Below are 7,766 nucleotides of genomic sequence, written 5' to 3'. Positions count from 1 at the left end.
TCATACTCTGCTGTGGACCCATTTTGTCTCTGTGATCGAGACCCACCAATCAATCTGTCCAGATTGAAGTTCAAGAAAAAAGGTTTTATTAAAAACACATTATTAACAAGACAAAAAAATAAAAAACAGTAAAAAAACAAAGTATCACAATTCATGATACACCGGTTCTTCATTTCTAACATTAAGGTGCCTGATGGGCGAAGCCATGTGAGACGGAATGGTGGGGTAGGAGTTAGGGGGTGACGGGCTGAAGTGGGACACGGGGACATTGGGGCGTATTGGAGTTTGTGGCCAAGCATGACAATATGCCGACTCTGGCCGCTCCATTGGCTGGGAACTAACCAAGCGTGTGTGCTCATCCAAAGTGCCATCAGAACCCTTATTAACTGCATCCATAATAAGACGCTCCGTAAGAGTTCTTTGCCTCTCATCCATTTTTGAAAGTTTGTCTACAATGTAATGTCCAAACCCCTGCAATGCTGGGCTGACATTGTTGGTCAAGGCCTTTTTGGCCAGGGTCAAATGTTCAAGGGAGACGTCAGAGGTGGCTTTACGCTTTCTGGAACCTTGCCTCCATTGAGTCAAGGCAGATGCAGCCTCCACTATTTGACTCTGCGAACAGTCCTGTGCACTGTCATGTGCACTGTCCTTCTGGGGAGAATAAAAAAGGAAGTTATTTAAAAAAAAAAAAGAAAACGATTTACACCACCCTAACAGCATTCAATCTATATATTCGTATACATGCGAAAATGTTGTAATATATTATATTAGTAATATTATTTAACATTCCCATTTATTTATTACTTTGCATTCCACTGTTCAGACTAGTAGGGGAACCTGATTACTAATTAGGGTCGAAATAGTTTCACCAAGAATACTTATCTGTAGCTGGAAGCGATACTATTTTCAATTAGTTTAGATGGTATGGGTTATGAAGGTCGCCATTTAATACTTTTCTGCGACAGGGTTACTTATCTGTACAGGAAAATGTTATAACTTCTAATTGATGGTATAATTTGATGGATAAAACAGAAAATGCAGATAAATTATATATAATTATAGGACACATTGGTGAACCAGTCGTGCAAAGAGGTACTTACTTGAGAGTCCAGCTTGACGAGGTTCTGTGACAATGTTGGTTCCACAGGTGCGAACGAACGCATAGACGTAGATGACCGTGGCACCTCTTGGTCCCGAAGAAAATTGAGATGCTCAAAGTACCAGAACTTGGGCACGTAGACCTCTTCCGTTGAAGCCCCGGACTTTGAACTGTGCAGGACCTTATTCAGCTCCTTCCTCCACACCGTGAGCAGCGCATGAATTTTCTTTTTAACGACAACTTCGTTTGCTTTCTCTTCTGGTGCATGGACATGGTAAAATTCAATTAGCCTCGAATATCCTTCCTTCCTCTTTTTCCTGTTGGAATACTCTGGAGATTTTATCTTCCAGAGGCAGGGAAAAGACTGGTATATCTCAATGAAATCACGGATAAACTCCACACGATTAGACATCTGAAAAATAACAAAAAAAATTTAGGCGTTTGACAAAGAGTACATTAAAACAGCAACAGCGAAAGGGGGACCAAAACATTAAAAAAAAAGTTCACATACAGAGGTGCAAACGCCACTCCAATAACAGCAGTCAGCGTTCCATCCGCCATGCCCCAGCCCACCAAAACCCAAAGCAGAGCGTACCATCCGCTTTGCTACAGCGGCGGCACGAAGCGCTCATGCCGACCATACATCGTTCCGTCCACCACTCCCCAGCCCACCATAACCTAAAACAGCTTACCATCCACTTCGCTACAGCGGCGGCACGAAGCGCTCATGCAGACCATACATCGTTCCATCCACCACGCCCAAGCGCTTTACATACCTCGAAGCAGTGGTGCAAATCGTGGATAGTCCCATCCACCATGCCCCAGCCCACCATAACCCAAAACAGCGTACCATCCGCTTCGCTACAGCGGCGGCACGAAGCGCTCATGCAGACCATACATCGTTCCATCCACCATGCCCAAGCGCTTTACATACCTCGAAGCAGCGGTGCAAATCGTGGATAGTCTGGGAAGTACAAAAGCAGACGTCCAGTTCCACCAAGTGTTCAAGAACAAAGTGAAGAAGGTACTTTTGAAAGCTGAGGTGGCGTTGGGAACAATAGCGCTCAGGTGACAATTTTTCCAACCAATGTGTGCACAGTAACCAATGGCCAATCAGCACATTACAGGTGTAGTTAGCTAGCAGCACAACACGCCCCTCGTGAAGAACGTCACGTATAGATTATGCAAAATGTGCTCTGAATTGTGAGAGCACCTCCTGTGTGACATGCCCGTACGACTGTCCTGTACGACTTCTACATCGCAAATACGTCATGAAATTATCGCTCCAGCACCGTGCATTGCGAAGTGTGACCGCAGTCTACGACGCTGGAGCGATAATGAAGCAACGCTGGAGCATCATGGGATTGTGCCGTCGTAGCGACCAAAGTGCCACTGTGAGACGGTACCTTATGTCCTACATGCTAATCACAGTCCTCTTTAGTAACTCATACTAGCAAATATCATATACATGTTAGAAATGTAAACATTTAAGAAAAGGTGCACAAAAACAAATTGGTAATAAAAAAAAATCCTAAAACATCTTATTTTGAATGATACTTCTAGAAATTAAAACTAAAAGCCAACCTTACCTCTTCATGGTTTGTCTGTGCCTGGGTATTCATTGTTTTTCCTTGCCAAGTGCTTGATGACCAGCAACCAACAAACAGCAGTGAAGTTGTGCAACTACCAAGCTGTCTTCTCCTTTTATACAAATCTTATGAGCTTTGCTCCCCATCTTATTCAATGCAAATGCATAGGAAACTCCTCCCCTTCTTAACACTACCTTATCTTACATGGCAAACATAGCTGGCACCCAAGTTTTCTAAAAGAAAATGTGAATACTCATGTTAACCAGTCTCACAAGGGATGAGAAAGCAGGATTTTAAGTGTAATGTCATCAATTTTCACTCAATGCCATACATAATGCAAGCCTCTCTATAGCAGTAGGTGGTTCAAAGAAAAAAATCGTGATCATTTAAGGAATAACTTGTTTCAATCTGCTCCAAAAAAAGAAAGTTAGGAGCCATATGAGTCGATAGATTGTTTGAACCTATTACCACATATGTAAAGTGCAAAAAATTTATCTTAAGACTAATTGTAATTTATTAGTGATGGGTGAATTCTCTTATATTTTTTTTCAAACCTTTGAGTCACAATATATAAATTAGAAATGATCACCCCTCACTTTTCTGGACTTTCCAATGTTCATCGACTTTTTTTGCTAGCATTCGTATTTTGCTAGATCCACTTGGCTGTAGTATTTTGAATGTTAAAAATAAAGAATTGATGTCAAGTAGATATTTGACTTCTGTTTTAGAAGAGTAATGATATGTTTTATTTAGGGGGTTAATTTTGAAAATGATAGCTGAACGCCACTATTTGTGATATCTAAGACTTTGTATTAGTTGGATAAACCTTCAGTTATACATTGCGGTTCCACATCCTCCATGTTTTATCCTCCAGCATGCCTCCCCATGATCTATATATGCCTGCAAAGTGAAGATTTGCTTCATGTTTCATGTTAAGGTCAGCTCATACCACTCATATATGAGCTGTGGCTTCCTGGTAGATCCTTATGATGCTATAGGCTGTTCCATTTTAGCCTTGAAATAGAATTACGCTGAACAGTATGTAATTCAGTAATCACTAATATTCAGCAAAATGTTTTCAAAACAAAAAAATTATGGTGAATAAATTCAACACAAAATTGCAGCACTGAAAACTTGGTTTGCAAAAAGGGGTTTAAAACTGTTATCTTCGAGTGAGGCAATTGTATTCACATGAAATTTAATTATACATGATGATTTTCCTCCCAAAATTGTTTTAACAGATTTTTTGTAATTTGCTTTATGCTTGTTCAGCAAAATGGTGGCTGCCCACCATTTTTGTTGAACCTTAAAAGGCTGTGAACAAAAAAAAATTGACTTTAATTGACTGGAACATACATGTTTAATACTGAATGTTCCTAGGACTGGAGATGGACAAAACTTATTCAAATGGAATTAAATTATCCTCTAATTTAAAATAGAGAATTTATTCTGAAAACATTTTTTTTTGCTTTTATGTTCTGAACTTTGCTGAACCATCTACAGCCAGCCAAAAGTAAAAAAAAAAATCAAATTCAGTCTCCAACATACTGTAATCTACACTAGAATCACAGGTAAATATATTTAAAGTGAGCAATAATGCTAGATTATCACATCCATGGATTCTCATTTTGAGAAAATTATTTTATATTGTCATACAGATTGTTCAAAAGAAATTTTAATCATTAAGAAAAACCCACACATCAGCTCTGTAACTGATTCTCCCCAAAATATTTCGAAAACAATAAGTACTTAATTTAAAATGTATTTTCTTAATTTATTGTAGGTTTTTGTGTTAATCACTATTTTTACTTTTTGAAATTACACTTTTTTTCAAACGGAACACTGAAGAAATCTCTTGTGGGAATATTTAACAATTTCCTTCTTTGGGCATAAAACACCCACGTCAGAATCCCTCCCTTTGATGTGGGCTGACATGTGCTTCTAACAGCCCCGAGTAGAATCGTGATTCACCTGTAGCTGTTAACTAATTAAATGCTGCTGTCAATCTCGACAGCGGCATTTAACTCGTGCTTACTGGAAGTGTGTTGAAAAATCCGATCCATCTGTGACCCCATCACTTGGTCATGGGTCACCAATGGGTTGGAATGACAACCAGAGGTCTCCGAGACGATAGTAAAGGATAATTTATGGATTAAATCCACACTGCCACAATGATACAAATTCAGCTATAATGAAGAGCTCTTACCTTTTACCAATTCTAATTGCACCAACAAAGTTACCAATGCTACTATATTCCCAGAAACCTATTTAATTTAAAGTATTGTGGTAACATTTCCTATAGTAAATTCATAATTCAAGACAAAATATTAAATTAGATCAATGTGCGGTAATAATCACTCAGAATAGCACCTGATCTTCTGTTCTTCCAGGTGATCTGCTGCCAAATGCTTCAATCTTCCCCATTTCATAGGTATTCACATTTGGAGTTAACCATGTATGGTTTGTGAAATAATGACAATTATTTTATGGGATTAATCAGATTTTGGCTATATTAAACAGATTTGTAGGAACAACAAGAAATATGTCATGATCTATAAAATGTCAAATATATAAATATTAGAGAATATATTTTCCCTTCTTTGGAGCTTCCAGATATTAAGGAGATGTCATAGTACAATAGAAAACACTCTACAGATCAACACTATTGCATGTTTTTTTCTTTCTAATAAGAGCGGCAAATTTAGTTTTATGTTTATTTTAAAGAATTATTTGGAAGTTTTTTTGCACTTTGCTCAATGCATTTTAAAGGCTCGCTCACAGGTGTGAATATGTTCTGCAAGTTCTTTATTTTTTATCTTGCTGGAAATTAAAAATAGCTGTGCCCTGATCACAAGAAGAAAATATGCTTAACTACTTTAAGCCATAATTGAAACTGAAATAGTCCTTTACAGACATGATGCTACTTTTTAGTGTAAAGCCTGAAATTAGCATCATAACCTGCTTAGGAAAACTTTTTTTTTTACTCTCAAATGTATCACTGACAGGTACATGTTTTTCAATAGTGTTCTCTTATCCTTTGTTCTAGCTTTAATTGTAAATTTTCTTTCAAAACAAAGTTTTTTGTTTATTACACAAGAAACCTTTAACTTTCATTGATTGCTAATTTGTTCATTAGCATTCCAATAACCTGGAAGACTGAAAGCACTTCAAGCATGAATTTTATAATGGTGATTCCAGAACGTTTTTCTCCAGCATACGGGAAAGTGGAATGGCAAAATAGTCAAGGTATAAACAAATGTTAATGCTATTTTTTTAAAGTTTCTTTTTTATTTGCTCTTACATTACAACTATTAATTTGATTCATCCATAACATTGCATTAATTCTGTAACTGGGAACAGACTAGCAAGAATAATTACATTTACTATACTCCTTGTCAAAAAATTAATTAAATGCTCCAAGAATCAAACCATTCCCTGCCATATGAAGAGTGGAAAGTTCCATATTAAATTGTACAAAGTGAAATGGCAAATAAACCAGAGTCCCAGTCTCCAATACATACTTAGACTCCTCTTGGTCGCAGACCCATAGGTAAATGGCCAAATGCTACCTGGTGCTGAGAGGTGACTAACCCCAACATGCGTTTCACGTCAGCTTCTTTGTGGGTTGTTCCAATATTCCATATTATATTGTACAATTTTTATATTGCTATCTACTGTGGTCACTGACATGTCAATATTCGGATTGCAAAAACCATCCTTGATCCCCATGTGCATAGCATATTTATCTTTATTCCGTACTCTGCTATTTCTGAGCCATGGAACGATACTATATACTTGAATTTCATAGGGACTATACACACCCCTGGTGCGTTCAGTAAGTGCCCCAGCACCTTCTTTGCTTTTATTGCTTTTTTATATATAAATTGTGTATTTTGTAAATAATATTCATGTTTAGTAATTTATACGCTTTGCACTTTGCTTATTTTTCATCCCAATCAAGAACAGAGATTTTTTTTTTATCTACTGCCAAACCTGGTCTTGACAGTAAGAAACTTAGTTAAAAAAAAAGAACAGCAAAAGCGCAATGTGTGAATTAAAAAAGAAAAATACATACTTGTTGGGTTCAGTTTGTCAGATGGACGAACTATATAAAAAAAATCTAATGGTGCAGAAGTTTAAATACTTGTTACTTCACCATGTAGGAGGCGTTCTGTATACGATGCACAGAAACTGGTTTCAGGATTTTTTTTTAGTAGCAAAATTAGCACAAAAGGGTAGAGTAAATGGGATTTTAAGCCCAAAAGTATGGGAGAGATAGTAAGGAACAGTGACAACTGTGTACAGTAAGGCAGGTGTCACTGTGCCTTATTATCTCTCCCATACTTTTGGGCTTACAATCCCTATTACTCAGATACTTGAATTAATCTACAATTGTTTTTTTTTTCTATTAAATTGATTATGTTTATGTGCAGTTTCTTAGCTGATTTACTCTATTCTCTTGGTATATATGTAGGTTTACTTTCCAAACCTAATGTAATAGGACAGTAATCATTATCTCCTTTGTCTAAGACATTGACAGCAGTTCCTAAACTAATCAGATTAATATTGTTTAACAGGAACAGACCTATAAGATTGTATGTATATCTGGGGTCTCGGCCCCTGGAAGAAGCTGAATAACCAGCGAAACAATCAGTAGTGTAGGGAGAGATCCTTATCAATCTGATGGGATATACACTATTTATAGTAGAAGCCTGAGAGACAGTAATTCAATTAGTTTTGTGTGGCGTTGCCATCACAGATTACACCTGCAGACGGCAGCAGCTCTGTGATCTCTATGTGGAGACTTTAAAGATAAAGAGGATCTAATGTGAGACAGCTCAGCATGCCATTACTACCCTAATCTACAGACAAGTCACAATCTATAGTGTTTACTTGGTGAGCACATCCATTGTTCTGTAGCAAGGGATTTCCAACAGGAACACTCCTGATGAAGCTTGTTAACCCTTTATAATACAATTTGGGGTGATACAAATCAGATCAGTCTGCAGTGATTGAGTTGAAGGTCTTGAAATTATACCAAGTAAAGCGGACAGTTCCACTTGTCCATTCCATCATAC

Source organism: Ranitomeya variabilis, chromosome 7 (assembly GCF_051348905.1).
Source record: "Ranitomeya variabilis isolate aRanVar5 chromosome 7, aRanVar5.hap1, whole genome shotgun sequence".
NCBI classification, from domain to species: Eukaryota; Metazoa; Chordata; class Amphibia; order Anura; family Dendrobatidae; genus Ranitomeya; species Ranitomeya variabilis.
The sequence above is the reverse complement of the archived record's forward strand: the minus strand, read 5'-3'. Positions refer to the sequence as shown.